Below are 15248 nucleotides of genomic sequence, written 5' to 3'. Positions count from 1 at the left end.
TTCTCTAGTGGATCGGTTTTCATCTGCATACGCCTTAGCTCTATCCATAGCTTGGCGGATGTTAGCTCTCGCAAGTGCTAGCATCTCTTGCATCTGAACCACAAAGTTCGCGGCACTAGGCACTTTCTGAGGTACTCCAACTATAGTTGGATTCGCTGGCCTATAGCCATAGTTCAGCTCAAACGGACTAAACCCTGTAGAGTATGGGGGTTAAAGGTCACTGTGCCTTTATCCCGGTTATGTACAATACTCAAACACATACATAAATGAATGAAAAAGAAGATTAGGGTGGTTCTGCACCCACCAAAACTTGTGTGGCTCTCTGTTTCTCTCTCTCCCTCTTCCGTTCTTGCTTCCGTTGAGAGTACTCTCAACTGGTGTCAGAGCCCGGGTGATCTAGCTGAGCGTGCGTGAATACGTGGAAGCTCAGCAGCTCTGTGGGAGGAAGGAGAAGCTCTGTGGGAAGCTTTGTGGGCGACTTTACTTGCATCCAAGTGTGCAGAGACCTTGGAGGAACCTTTGGAAAAGTCACTTTGGTTTTGCAAAGTGGTTTTGAGAGACTGTTAAGTGTTTTCAAAGAAAAAGTCATTTTTTGAGCTTTTCCCTGTTCCGTTCGATGACAGAGACTCCGTATTGACTTGTAGAGGCAACTATTGCTTGCTTTTGGTGTCCACTTCACTTCAGGAGCTTGGAAACACCTTCATTCTTGAATCTGGGATTATTTCATTGGATTTCTGACTCACTGTGTCAGTTTCTGCGTTTTTCTGCCCAGGTGTTGGAACTCAAGTTTGGAGCAACCATTTGCAGATCTGTCAGTTCCGGTGGACTCAGGAGGTCCTAAAACTTCTATGTTGCTCATCATTCGCACTCCAATGGAGTTTACAAACAACTCTATTTTCAAAAACGTTTTTCAGTCTGTGTGTTGGACCCAGTGATTGAGACCACGGTTTCCAAAACCGTCTGTCCCATTGTGTCCCGGACGCCCAAAAATCCCTACCTGTCAGTTCTTACGCGATTCGGTGGAGGATTTTCAGAGTTATAGATCTCTGTGTATTCGATTTCATCTCTCTGTTATGCATTTTTCATTCTAAGGTTTTGAAACCTTAGATTTATGCCACATGGCAATGGATAAGTGTTGATTCCCATTTCTCACTCATCGGTTGGGATTTTGGAGTTCCGGCAGAAGAGAGATATTTGCAGATTTTCTTGCTGAGTCCGATTATGCAATGGCGCCCATGTTTTGAGGCATCTCAGGTTTTATTTTCAGTAGCGGTCATTACCGTGGGACTATGATTTCTTGAGCATACCTTATGCAGATCACTCTGGTTGCAGTTTGAGCAGTGTGCACTCATTCGTGGTGTGCATTGGGTTGCAGTGGATGATTTATAGGCCATTTGGATGCATTGCGGTCCTTATTGGATGCGCTGATAGGCCCAAATTTCCTCGTGGGATGCTATTTTTATGGACGCTTTGCACATGGATGCTATTTTATGCTGAGGGACAGCTTTGACACATTGCAGGTGATGCACTAATGATGCTATGCTCTCTTGGATGAGATATTATTGATGCATATGCCAGTGGACGGTGTTTATGCTTGAGTCATTTGGCACTTATTGGCATTTTGGATTGCCATTGCAGTTGGCATTTTCTTTTGGGCCAGATTTGCTCATATGGATTCATAGTATATGCACATGAGTCAGATGTATCTTTTGATGCTTTGAGCTTTGAGTTTTTGTGATATTTCACTCTATTGTGGCATACACATTTGGGTGCACCTGGTATTTGGTGTGATTCTCTCTTGTAGGCACAGGTGATGATGTGCCTAGGGACAAGGCCCGTTTGGTCGCTAAAGGGTTCAAGCAAGAGAAGAGATATTCTCTCCGGTTGTGAAGATGACCACACTTAGATGCATGCTTGGACTAGTGGCAGCAGAGGATATGGAGCTTATGCAGATGGATGTCAAGACAGCTTTCTTGCATGGGGATTTGCATTAGGAAATTTACATGGTGCAGTCGGAAGGCTTTGAAGAAAAGGGCAAAGAGCATTTAGTTTGCAAGCTGAAGAAGAGTCTCTATGGTCTTAAGCAAGCGCCTAGAGAATGGTATCAGAAGTTTGATGCTTTCATTCGCTCCCAGGGTTTTAGAAGGAGTGACATTGATCAGTGCCTTTACACTAAAAGGGCTAAGGATAATAGCCTGATACTCCTAACACTATATGTGGATGATATGCTATTGGCTAGCAAGAATACTTATGAGCTAGATGCATTAAAGGCCAAGTTGCATGAGGCCTTTGATATGAAGGATTTGGGATTTTTGCTTCATTTGCATCATGGCATCCTCTTCCATGTCTGAAAAGGAGTTTTTTAGCATTAAAAAGTTTGATGAGAAAAACTTTTCCCTTGGAAAGAACAAATAAGGGGAGTGCTTATTCAAAAGAAGTAGATTAAACCCTTGGCAGGGATTGAAGCTAAGCCTGCAAATATGTCTGAGGATGATTGGAATGAGTTGGATGCATTAGCAAAATCTACTGTTAGACTTCATCTTGCAGAGTCAGTTTATTTCACAGTAGTAAATGAGCAGACTACGGAAGATTTGTGAAAGAAACTGTGTACCACTTATGAGAAGGAAACTGCCTCTAATAAAGTTTACCTCATGAAGAGGTTGTTTGAGTTGCAGATGAAGAAAGGGGTCTCCATTGCTTCTCACTTGAATGAATTCAATATTATTTTCAGCCAGCTTCAGGCTCAAAAGATGAATTTTGATGTGGAGACTAAGGCAATATTTCTCTTATGTTCATTGCCATCCTCATGGGATACCTTCCGTACAGCTGTCAGTAACTCTGCACCTGGTGGAGTACTGAAATTTGATGATGTTGTGGGTAGCTTGTTGGCCGAGGAGATTAGACGGAATCTATGGACGGCAATAAGCAGGATGCAGCCTTAAATGTGCAAAGGGACAGATCACAGGTTAGGGGGAAGTCCCAAGAAAGAGGGAAGTCTCGTAGCAAATCCAGGGCACGGAACATTGAGTGTTACCACTGTGGCAAGAAGGGCCATATGAAAAAGGATTGCTACAAGCTGAAAAGAGAGCAAAAGGATAAGAAAAAGAATGCAAATTGGGGTGCAAATCAAAAGGAAGAGAGTCCAAGGGAGGACAAAGGAAAAGTGAAGATCGAGGAGATTAATGCAGTCACACATGATAGTGACAATGACGTTCTCTTCATGTCTAGTTTATCTGCAGAGTTGCGTACTACTTCAAATGATGCATATTCCCAGGATTGGATTTTGGATTCTGGTACTTCATTCCATGTTACTCCCCATAGGGAATGGTTCTCCACTTATGACAGTGGAAAGAGAGGTTGTGTGCATCTTGGAAATGACTATGCATGTGACATAGTGGGAGTAGGTGACATAAAGTTTTCTTTTGCGCGAGGATCAAAGCAAGTGGGAGTATGCTATGCAATCAGAGATGAGTTCACTTATGAAGAATAAGACTTGGGACTTAGTTTCTTTGCCACATGGAAAGAAAGCATTGCCATGTACATGGGTCTACAAGATGAAGGACTTGCAGATCATATTCTTGGTATGCACATCACGTGTGATCGGAGTAGGAAACTCCTTTGGCTTTCACAAAAAGAGTATGTTACAAAAGTATTGCAGCGTTTCAATATGGAGGGGGGGAAGACAGTGAGTACTCCATTGCCTCCATATGTGAAACTGAGTCATACAGATAGTCCCAAATCAGATGAGGAAAGGGCCATGATGGCCAAGGTTCCTTATGCATCAGCAGTTGGGGGGAGGCAGTTAAGTGCATCATGAGGTACATGGAGGGTACCAAGGAGATGTGCATCTGCTTTGGTAGAGGAGACATGCGTGTACTTGGGTACACAGATTCAGACTATGAAGGGCATGTGGATAGTAGGAGATCCACTTCTGGTTATGTGTTCACCTTTGCAGGTGGTGCAGTGTCGTGGATGTCTCACACACAGAAGTGCGTTGCTTGGTCTACCACAGAGGCTGAGTATGTTGCAGCCACAGAGGGTTGCAAGGAGGCTATATGGCTTGATCGGCTAGTGGGAGATTTGGGGATTCATACAGGTGTACCAACATTGCATATTGATTCCATGAGTGCTATTTAGCGAGCACGGAATCCAGTCTTTCATGCAAAGACCAAACACATTGAGGTCAGGTACCATTTCATCAGGGAGGTACTTGAGGACAAGCGCATAGAGCTTGTTAAGGTTCATACAGATGATAACCCTGTAGATATGCTGACGAAGAGTCTACCTAGTCAGCGGTTTGAGTATTGTCGTGTATTGATGGGCATTGGATAGTATGCTGACTGGTTGTTCTCCTTTAAAGGCACATTGTCCTTTAAGTGGGAGGTTGTGGGGATTAAAGGTCACTGTGCCTTTACCCCGGTTATGTACAATACTCAAACACATATATAAATGAATGAAAAAGAAGATTAGGGTGGTTCTGCACCCACCAAAACTTGTGTGGCTCTCTGTTTCTCTCTCTCCCTCTTCCGTTCTTGCTTCCGTTGAGAGCACTCTCATAGAGGAATGTTTTCTATCATTGTAGACAAACTCCAACAATGGCAACCACTTGTCCCATGTATGTTGCCTCAATGACACATATGCTCTAAGCATATCCTCCAAAATTTGGTTGACTCTTTCCGTTTGACCATCCGTTTCTGGATGATCCCCACTACTCATTCCCAACTCAGTCCTTAGTGTCTCAAATACCGCAGTCCAAAAATGACCGGTAAATTCGACGTCTCTGTCTGACACTATGGATTTGGGTAATCCATGCAGACGAAATATATGTCTAATAAACAAATCCGCCACTTGCGGGGCACTAACAGATTCTCTAGTTGGAATAAAGTGAGCCATCTTGGTAAGACGATCAACCACCACAAGGATAGAATCATATCCACCTTGTGTCATAGGCAGACCTACAATAAAGTCCATGGAAATGCTCTCCCACTTACTTAGTGGTATCTCCAAGAGCTGTAAAAGGCCGGGTGGCTTCACCCGCTCTGCCTTACTTACCTGACACGAAAAACAAGATGTCACATATTCATGAATATGCTTTTTCATCCTTGGCCAAAAGAAATCTCGCTTCACGAGATCATATGTCTTCTCGACTCCTGGATGTCCCGCACATGGGCTATCATGGCACTGTCGAATGACTCTCTGCCTGAGATCATTCTGATTAGGTACTACTACCTTGCCATTTCTTTTCAGCATACCATCCCTTATGGCATATCTTGCATAAGTTTGGCCTTTTCTGGATGCCAGGTCATTCTTTTCGTTTTCCCCGGGTTTTAACACATGAGCCTTAGGCCAAAGGCTCTGGAGAAACTCGTCCACCTTTTGAGTTTCTCTAATCTCGGCCATTAGAGCACTCTCTAACACCGTGAAACTCATGTTATGCATAATGCGTGACAACGCATCAGTAACTTTGTTATCTTTTCCTCTTCGGCACCGAATCGTCAAATTAAACTCCTGCATGAGTTCTGCCCACCTAGCTTCGCGGCCTCTCAAGTCAGGTTATTTACAAAAATGTTTCAGAGGATCATGATCAACATCCACATAAAACTATGATCCATACAAATAATGTCGCCATGTTTTCAAAGCATGGACAACAGTATACAACTCTAATTCATGAGTTGGCTAATTCCTTTGAGAGGGAGAAAGCTTCTTGCTTTCAAAGGCTACTGGCCTTCCCTCTTGTGGAGGAGAACTGCTCCTACCGCAATGCCACTTGCATCGTTTTCCAGGAACAATGGTTTCTGGGAATCAACTATTTTTAACACTGGTCCTGTGACCACAGCTTGATTTATGGTGTTAAAACTTTCTTGTTGATTCTGTCCCCATGTAAAAGGTACTTTATCTGAGGTCAGATCAGTCAATTGTGATACTATTTCGGAATATCCTTTGATATGTCTTCGATAAAATTGGACAAATCCCAAGAATGATCGCAAAGCGGTCAAACTCTGAGGGATTGGCCAAGTCAGTATCGCAAGCACTTTCTTTGGATCCATTTCTACCTCCTCTGGAGTAATTATGAATCCTAAATATTCAAGCCTAACCATACACAGTATAGTTTTCTTCTTATTTACATAAAGACTGGCTTTCCTCAAAGTACTGAACACTATTCTTAAGTGTTCACGATGTTCAGTAATACTTTTACTGAATACCAGAATATCGTCAATAAAATGTACTACAAACTTTCCGATATACGGACGTAGTAAATCGTTATAAGCATGGCGAATGTAGCTGGAGCATTGGTAAGTCCAAAGGGCATTACCAAAAACTCATAATGACCAAACCTGCTTCTAAAAGCGGTTTTATGCACATCCTCGGCTCTAATACGGATCTGATGGTAGCCACACTTAAGATTTATCTTACTGAAAATTACAACCCCATGCAATGCATCTAGCAAATCATCGATCTGACGACAACTTGATCTTTCTGTTGCTTAATCCACCATCTATCTGCTGCCTCAATAAACAGGTGAGTGGTCTCGCGGATTTTCTTTAGATCAGATCTGATTTCACAAATGGCGAAGGCTTCTTCCCACTTGTGTAACCAAACCTCGAACTGCGCTCGGTCATCCGACCATCGTACTTTTTCGGTCTATAATTAGCAATATTAGGTACCTTGATCTTTGCACGTTCTGATGAGTGTATACTAGGCTCTGGCTCTACTGGAGCTTTGCCCTTTTCATTTCTAGATGGTCTAGCCGACAAGGCTTGCACCATCTCTCTAATTTCATTTTGACCAACATTCACTTGAAGCTGCTAGTTCATGATCTGTTGTAAAGTATCTTCTAATATAGAAATCCTACCCACCAGAGTAGGTGTTGTGTGATGGGACATTTCTTGCGTAGATCGCGCTCTAGATTCACGAGGATTTACCCTGGAATCTTGTCCCTCTGCCTCCATTGTTTCAAAAGGGAAAATAGTAAAAAAAAAATATTTATATTTATTTTTTTTCACTTCAGATTCCCCTTTGCTGTACAGGAACAATAGACTGCAAATCAAAAATTGAGAAGTTGTATAGAAGAAATAAAATGCCCCCTGGAATCTCCACGTAGCGCAGATATCCCTTTGCGTGATATCAAGCTGCAGCCTGCGTGTACGCGATTCTGCCTTGTCAAAAGCCTCTCGATGCAACTTCTAGTTTCCTCCAAAGTAGCCGTCTGCTCCTGAATATAGATGTTGCTGCCTCGACGATCTACTAGATGGAAGGAAGACTTCGTGGAGTTTCTCCAATATAAGAGAAGCAAGATTTGTCGTATAGAAAGATGAGGCCACTGATATGCTTGACACCGCCAACACCACGCTCACAGGCTATTCGTGTGATCACGTCCCCGTTCACGAGCCTTACTATTCGTTACTTCTCAGCAATAACCCAAAAGCAGAGTTCCTTCGTCAATTCACGGGCTAATTCGCTATCTGTTTCGCAGATCTTTCACCCAGCTCCATGTATCGCCTCTGGATTTTCGTCAACGCTGGTCATAATTGAGCTGCGTCGATCAGACCACTTCGTTAAGCCCACGAACAGTCACGCATCTCGTGCGCTCTGGTCTTTCGATGGCCGTCCGTGCCACCCTGCTTCTTTCATACGCTACTCCTCGCCCAGCCTGAAGCACACATCGCTCTTTTTTTCTGATTTCTTCCTGTTGCTCTGATACCAAATGTAAAACACACTAACTAATCTCTCAGCCTTTCTGTCGATTCACGGATGAGATTCACAAGCGTGGGCATCGCATTTTTCCACCCAGCCATTCTTGTGAATCACATGTACACAAAGATACGTAACTTTTATTCCATCATGCCTATCCACAAGCCCTCAGTTCCCTAGATGGTTCCCTCTGCCACATGTCATCATTTTAGACCTTTAACTTGGTACACCATTTACCCCTCTTTTGGGCCACAATTAAAACATTTGCCCCTTGGCATTATTACACATTTAGGTGCACCTAGGCCGTAGCACTCAGAACCACCTAGTCGATGCCAATACACCCTCACCTAGGACCTTGGCATTTACTTCCCTTGACCATTTTATTTACGCACATAAAATATTACAAAAGTCGGTCATCTAAGAGAAAATGCCCACCGATCTTTCCGAGGTCATGCTATCTCGGCTAGAGCATAACAAATCTCCATCCTATTCAGCAGATACTACACAGGTACTTGCCTCCACCAGCAAATGGAGACCTAGGCCATCGACTCCACCAGCACGAGGAAAGACATTCAAGCCATTCAAGTGCACTTATTGCAACAAGCTCGGTCATACGGAGGACAGGTGTTACCAGAAGCTTGCTCAACAACAATCAAAGAATCATGCCAGTTGGGTGGCATCCGCCACTAGTGATGATGCAGACGAAGATGACCCGCTGACACAGGATCATTCTCTTACAGTCTGTCTCCCGCATCTAGAGGATGATGGAGATCATGATTTTGCTTTCTAAAGCATAATATATTTGGGTACTCTGCCCTGGGGGTGTTTCCAAAAAATGAATGCAATAAATCATGTGTGTTGAGTCAATAAAGGTCCTCTGCCTTGGATAGTTGTCCTAAAATGATGTATTTCTTTTATATTTTTGGTGTGTGGCTCCATGTTGCTCATTAGTCTTTGAAGCCAGGTGGGGATGTACTGTGGGAGCCATGTGTTTTTGGCTTTGATAGGTCTATTTGTTGGTGCATTGGTATCCTAGACCTCTGAGTTGATCATGCATCCATGCATGATGAGCCTCTGAGCCATGCTAGATGACATTTCTATCTTATGCTCACTAGCCTCTGAGCCATGCTCACTTGCCTCTGAGATTGTTTGGGAGCCATGTCTAGTTCTAGACCGGCATGCACAGTTTTGATGACCATCATTATCATGTTCTGTTCTTGGTTCCATTCCAGTAGTTCCTCACCTTTCCTCCATGGGGAGGTGTTAGGAAATGGAGTCAATTTGAGTGACTTTTAGTGTATTCTAGAGTAGTACTATACTACTTTATATCCTAGAGTGCCATGTGTCACTATGGGACTAATCCCATATACATTTGACACTTAGAGTGTGTGTGCCTATCCTATAAAGGCATTGTACTTTCATTGTCATTTTCATCAAGGCTCATGCCTTTCTTGATCATGTAAGTACTTTGCTTAGTTGTATATTTCTTTCTCGCATTATTTTATTTCCATTATGCTTTCCTAGTCTTGCTTTTCCTTTCCATTCCATTCCATGTCTTGCATCTTCAGTCTGTTCATTAGCGTTTTGATTCATGTGTGCTTTATAGGTCGACTGATTGCAGGCCTAGGACAGTTTGGCGATCCTGTTGGGCAGGGTTGAGTTCTTTCTCCCCATCCCGAGATCTCAGTAGACCCTCCTCATGCATCTTTATTTATCCTCTTCTTTGCCCCTCTACCTTACTTTGTCGACCTTATCCTGCTCCTCTCTCTCTCCACCACAATGTTCTATTTCCATGTTCTTGGTGCTTGTTTTCCTTTCTCTCCTCTCCCTTCCCCTTTCTTCCACATGCTCTTTCCTCCTCCTTGAACCATAGCAATGGTGGCTAGCCTGGTTCTGGATGTTATCGAGGAGTGGGAAGGAGCAGCCCCTCCCTTGGTTCAGTTGAGGGGTTGTGGGGGCAAGAAGGCTCCCCTCTAATTTTGCTTTGGGGCAAAATCATATGGATTTGAGTCTTATTAATTGGATCTTTTCATTAGTGATTTTATTCATGTGTTCTTTAAATGCATGCTTTATGTGTTTAACATTCTGTTGGAGAAACTTGAGGTTGCCATGTGTCCAAGCCGTGTGCCAACATGGGTCCTCGAAAAGTTCCTTGTTAGGGATGGGGAGAGATAGGGTCTTCGGTTGTTATATAGTCATGATTATGATATGTACCCTTATATGTGGGATTATCCACAACATTAGGAGAGCCACGTGTCAATGCGCTGACCCCCCCCCCCCCCCTTTTCCTTCCCTTTTCACATCAGGCCTCTTTCCATACATATATTTGGTCCATACAAGGCTCCATTTGAACCTTTACACCAGGGATGAGGTTATCACCTCCACTACATTCTGCCAACATGAGATCTTTGGAGGATCGGCTCAGGGGCCTATCTCTTACGGTCTTCATAGGGTGCGGGCTGCTCTTTTTGTATATCCATTCTAGGTCTTATGAGTCTATATTTGCGTTTGGTGATCTTGTTTACAAAGGGAGCACTGCAACGTTAATCTGGATAGTCAATGATTGAGCTCATGTATAGAAAAGCCTGGTTAAACGGTTAGTAGTAACGACCTCAGATCTCATAATACCTTAGGCAATCTCAACAATATGTGCTCCTTCATCTCAACCTCATGTATGTTGAGTATTTGTGGTTGCAAACCTCTTGTCCTTCCTTGATTTCGAATTCGAGGGATGATGCCTAGAGCTAGCCTAGGACTATCCATTTGTGTGTGAAAGGTGAATTTGTAGGTACTTGGTTGCTTAAATACATCCATCTTTGCTTAGGTGGAGGAAATGCCCTTGGTAGAGAATGCCCATCTTGTGGCATGTGGCTATGATGGGGATATTCATTTTTGTTACATGTGCACATACCATATATTGTACCCGATATATTTCTTGTTGTATCAGGCATAAGAACGGTTCATTCAAGGAGTATCAGTGTGAAGAGGATGATTGGACATGCCTTGAGAGTCAAACCATCCAATAGCCCACACGTATCGAAAACTCTCATTGCATCAACAAGATGCAAGGATGATGGTGAGTGAGCTCTCCATGGTAATCTCTATTTGCTCTCATTAGTCAAGCCATACTGTCTTAGCTCGGTCAAGTATGTGACCTGAAAGTAGACATTCATGTATAGGGGTCTCGCTAAACACTCCTACAGGGCTGCATTTCTTGCCCCTGGTCATGTGTGAGATTATCCTTCTTGAATCCAACCCATTCATTCTCTATGAGGTTTATTGCCTACAAAACCCTTCCATATAGAGCTACGGGTTTGACTGGAGAAGTAAACGGAATAATTCATTATTCACATGCTAAGAATGGGCTTGAAAACGTTGTCATATAGACCTCATGATTGATGCATGTCCTTTGGTCAGTTGTGCATGGGCTGCGAGTTTCATGGTGAACTTGCATCGTGTGAAGATGCATCTCAAGTAGACATTAGATTTTCAGCGAGAGAGAGGGACCCTCCACGGGAGCAGAGGGAATGAAGGGGATGGGGAAAGGAGGGAGAGGGGCATTCTATGATTGTAAGGGGAACAAGAGTGACACGGAGGTCTTGGGTGAGGTCTCCTAGTATAATGTTGTGGTGTCCTACTGATGTACTTCTCTTCTACTCTAAATACTATGCTTCTCCCCCTCTCTGTTTGCAACTGTAGCTCCCCTTCATCCCGTGTGTTCCCCTCTTCATCCCGCTTCACTTGGTATAACGGTCCTTGTGTTATGTGGCTTGAGTTCTCTTGTGTTCATGTTAAAGGATGACTCTTGTAACTTCGTTTCACTAGGCTTGCATCACTCTTGCACTCGCTCGCACCTTCGGTGTTCTTCAACCCAATAAACATGTTATTGTTTCTTATGGGGACATTATCTCCCCTCTTGTCTCATCCCCTAAGGATATGTGTTTTCGTCAGCAGACATATGAGTTTCCTCCCCCTTCATTTTTCATGCCTCTCCTCTTCTCCCCCACCTAATAGCTCCTCAATTATTGAAATTAGGACTTTTTTGTTTCACACCACCACCAACTCTGTCCTGGCTTCTCCCATACTTGCTCTCACACTCTCATTACCTCAACCTTTTTCTCGTCCTCCTACGTTTGAGCATCCGCATAGATGTTAGACATCAAGACATAAGCTGCAGAATCCTTTTCATCTAATTGCACTGCATGTTCAAATGCATGCCTACCAAGCTCCACATCACCCGACTTTCGACATGCACCCAACATACTATGCCACACCACAAGATTAGGATGGAACACCATTGTTCTTATGCATTTCGTCGTTGACAACATCATTCTACATGCACCATCAGTGACACAAGTGACCCTTGCTTACTTGCTCCTCACACCAGTGGCCCTAGGCCTCCGGTAACAATTCCGGAAGTGTTAGGAACCCCCCCCCCCCCCCCCCCCCCCCCCCCTTCAAACTGTGTGTGTGCGAGAGAGAGAGAGAGAGAGAGAGAGAGAGAGAGAGAGAGGTCAATCCATGAAAAAATTACATGTTGTAACTATAAAGTAGCTATCAGTGACAATAGCATGTGTTTGCCTCCTTGAGCATGCTGTGAGCTTGTGCTCTTGGTATAAGACTTTCCTGCAATGTGCTAATACATTCTTGATGTATGCTCCTATCCTCTTCAGTGGCTGGTCAAAGAGGATGTGCAAGTTTGTGTGTGTGGACTCTTAAGGCACATTTTTCCAATCTACCAGTCTCTACTTGGAGTTTGTGCGAGTTGGGCCGTAAAACTGGCATATTAGTTTCGTTTTGAAGAAGAGAGATGTTCCCATTGAGATAGTTGTGTTCCCCATAGGTAGCATTGGATTGATTTCTCATTTGTAGAAGGCCATCTTCTGTTTGGATCTTGCCATAGTTTGCCTATGATTTTTTCACAGCCCATGACCATACTGGACTGCCACACAGGCAACCAGCTCAGCAGCAGACCACGTAGGCAGCCATGTGGCCTGCCATGCAGGCAACCACATAAGCAGCAACTGCCATGTGGGACTGCCTCGCAGTCTGCCAGCAAGGACAGGGTGTCGTAGCAGACGTGCCATCTCATCGGTGACATCAGCAGCAACTGGCTGCCACATTGCCTGGTCGGTGCCACATCAGCAGTAGTCGGTTGGTCATGTCAGCTCTAGTCGGTGGCGCATTAGCAGAGTCAGCATGCTGGTTGATATTTTTGGAGCCCAAGGAGGCCTATAAAGCCAGCCCCTTGGTCCCTATTCTTCATCCCACCTCAGGCATTCCAGCCTTCAGTTCAGCAGTGGCTAGGCCTCCCCTAGCCCAACAGTGTAACATCAGCCTCTTCAGGATCTCTAGTGAGGATTCACCTCCTCTCCTCAATATCTAGTCTAGGACGGCTTTGCAGTGAGGGCTTCAGTCCGGCTTTGCAGCGAGGGCTTCAGTCCCTTCATAGTTTAGTATAGTGGAACCCATGGCCAGATTACCTTAAGGTTAGAACTGGGAGGTGGCAAAAGATAAAGGTTACATTTGGCATAGGAAGGATAATGATCAAGGACCAGCTTGGGATCTGCTACTATGATAATGTGAAGACACTGTCCAAGGACAGATGCATCCACATCTTCTCCATCAAGAAGTGTCCTTCCAATGGTAACATCTAATGAGGCTTGCTAGTATCTCGATGGGGAAGATGTGGATGCCTCTGCCCTTGGGCAGGTTAGATTTAGAGATCATCCGAACTAGGAGCTGCCATCTTCGTACTTAAATTGTAAGTTAGCTAATAGACAGATAAGCGTGCATTCTTCCCCCCCAATGAAAAGACTTCTATTAATTATACAAAAATATGCCAAATGCAGTGTTCATGGTGGAAATACATCATGGAGAGCATGAGAAACAAAACACCCAGAATGGGCAACCAATTGCTCATAAAAAAGAACTAGAAAAGCACCAAGGTAGAGGCTGAAAGTGCTGCCGCAACCCTACGTTGGACCCCGAGAAAAAAAGGGAGCCACTCCACTTTCTGAAGAAAACAGTCCTTGTAGTATATACCGCCCAAGAAGACCCTTGCATACTCACATCAAAGTCTCTACGGTATCTATCCAAATATTAGTCAAAGTGTGTGAAGGGTGCAAAGCCTATGCGCACCTGGATCTTCAAATATGCCACATTGTAATACTCCCCAGGATATCTTAAAAAAGTATCCATCGAGGGATGTGTAGGACTGTAAGGAAAGTCGAGAATATTATCCCAGAGAGCACGACTCAATCGTCAAACTGAAAGAGCCTAAGATGAGAGTCATGCCTCTCATAAAGATCTGAGTCCTCGAAAGAGAGAGCCAAGCTACCAAACCCCAGGTCATGAAGAAGGGGAAGGAACAAAGTGCTCAGAAGACTCACAATCCCCTTCCAGATAAACCTCGCCTAAAATCCCATAGGCAATGTTGAATAGGCTTCTCAGCAAAAAGGCAACAAGAGCAAGTGTGGGTTGTCTCAAATTTGGACCTCCATTGGTTCACTGCCATCCCACCGTGAATAGAAATCCAAAAGAAAAGAGTGTTGTTTCTATTCTTGAGAGATTTCTAGAGTCTCTTCCAAAATGATTTTTGCAAGTTGGCATAAATTTGTAAATTCTCCCAATGAATAGCTCAGGTAGGCTTCCAGCTTGAAAGCTGAGCTGAAGCATCTTGGCATTAGTAACCGTGTAGCGAAAGAAAGGAAGTGTCTTCTCTTGGTTGCCTGCATCAAACCAATTTCATTGCTCAGATCTACTGCAAATACGTTATGTGGACACCTCCATAGAGCCGAATCCTCCATGGAATGTGATCCAGTCCATGGACACATCTTGTCTGCGTATTATGAATAAGATATGGAAGAATGGAGTGCAAATGCAACCTTGCCAGAATCTTTTGAAAGATGCCCAAAAGATTGATGGGTCTCCATTGGGAAATCAATTTTTTGCAACCCCCCTTTGGGATAATATGAGTGAGACCCTTTGAAGTGAATCAAACATAGCACCAGAGTCCCTAAATGCCCTGCAAGGCAGAGTAACGTGGTCCCCAATCATGTCCGAAAAAGCAATGAAGGAGGAGGGTGTCAACCCATTTGAGCCGGAGCACGAGCCGGAGCACTTCCCTCTATGAAGGGCAAGAAGTGCAGTCTAAATTTTGAATGAATGACCAGTCTAAATTTATTTAAAAAGGTTCAGGCTTGTGAGGTATCTTTTTAAATTTATTTAAAAAAGTGCAGGCTTGTGAGGTATCATTTTCTTAGAATGTGTTAAATATATATTTTCAACTAGACAGTATTAAGCACTTTGCTTCAGCTTACAGTTATTGGTATCTTGAAGGAGATAGATTGTAAGATTCGTTTGTGGAAGTGTCCCTTGTTTTTTCGACCTCAGTATCCAGTTTCGAAAAGAGATTTATTGCGTCAGAGTTACACTATGATAAGGTCACTTCTCAACTATGCTGGGAAAAGTGGGAAGCAGTCCCCTAAACTGCCTGAGAGCTATCCCGAGTACATGTGCTAGATTTGCTGAAGATCCAAAGAGATTCAGCAAAG

At 43.8% G+C, this 15248-nt stretch overlaps 1 protein-coding gene across 5 annotated transcripts in view; it reads left to right on the top strand.

Moving 5' to 3' along the window:
* Window positions 1-15248, top strand: part of LOC147895333 (uncharacterized) — a 166397-nt gene that overhangs the window by 98451 nt on the left and 52698 nt on the right. The gene's annotated exons all lie outside the window — the stretch shown is intronic.

The sequence above is a fragment of the Dipteris shenzhenensis genome, chromosome 13 (assembly GCF_047967505.1).
Source record: "Dipteris shenzhenensis isolate YYH24624 ecotype China chromosome 13, Dip_SZ_1.0, whole genome shotgun sequence".
Lineage (NCBI taxonomy): Eukaryota > Viridiplantae > Streptophyta > Polypodiopsida > Gleicheniales > Dipteridaceae > Dipteris > Dipteris shenzhenensis.
This window is presented reverse-complemented; position numbering and strand designations above follow the sequence as displayed.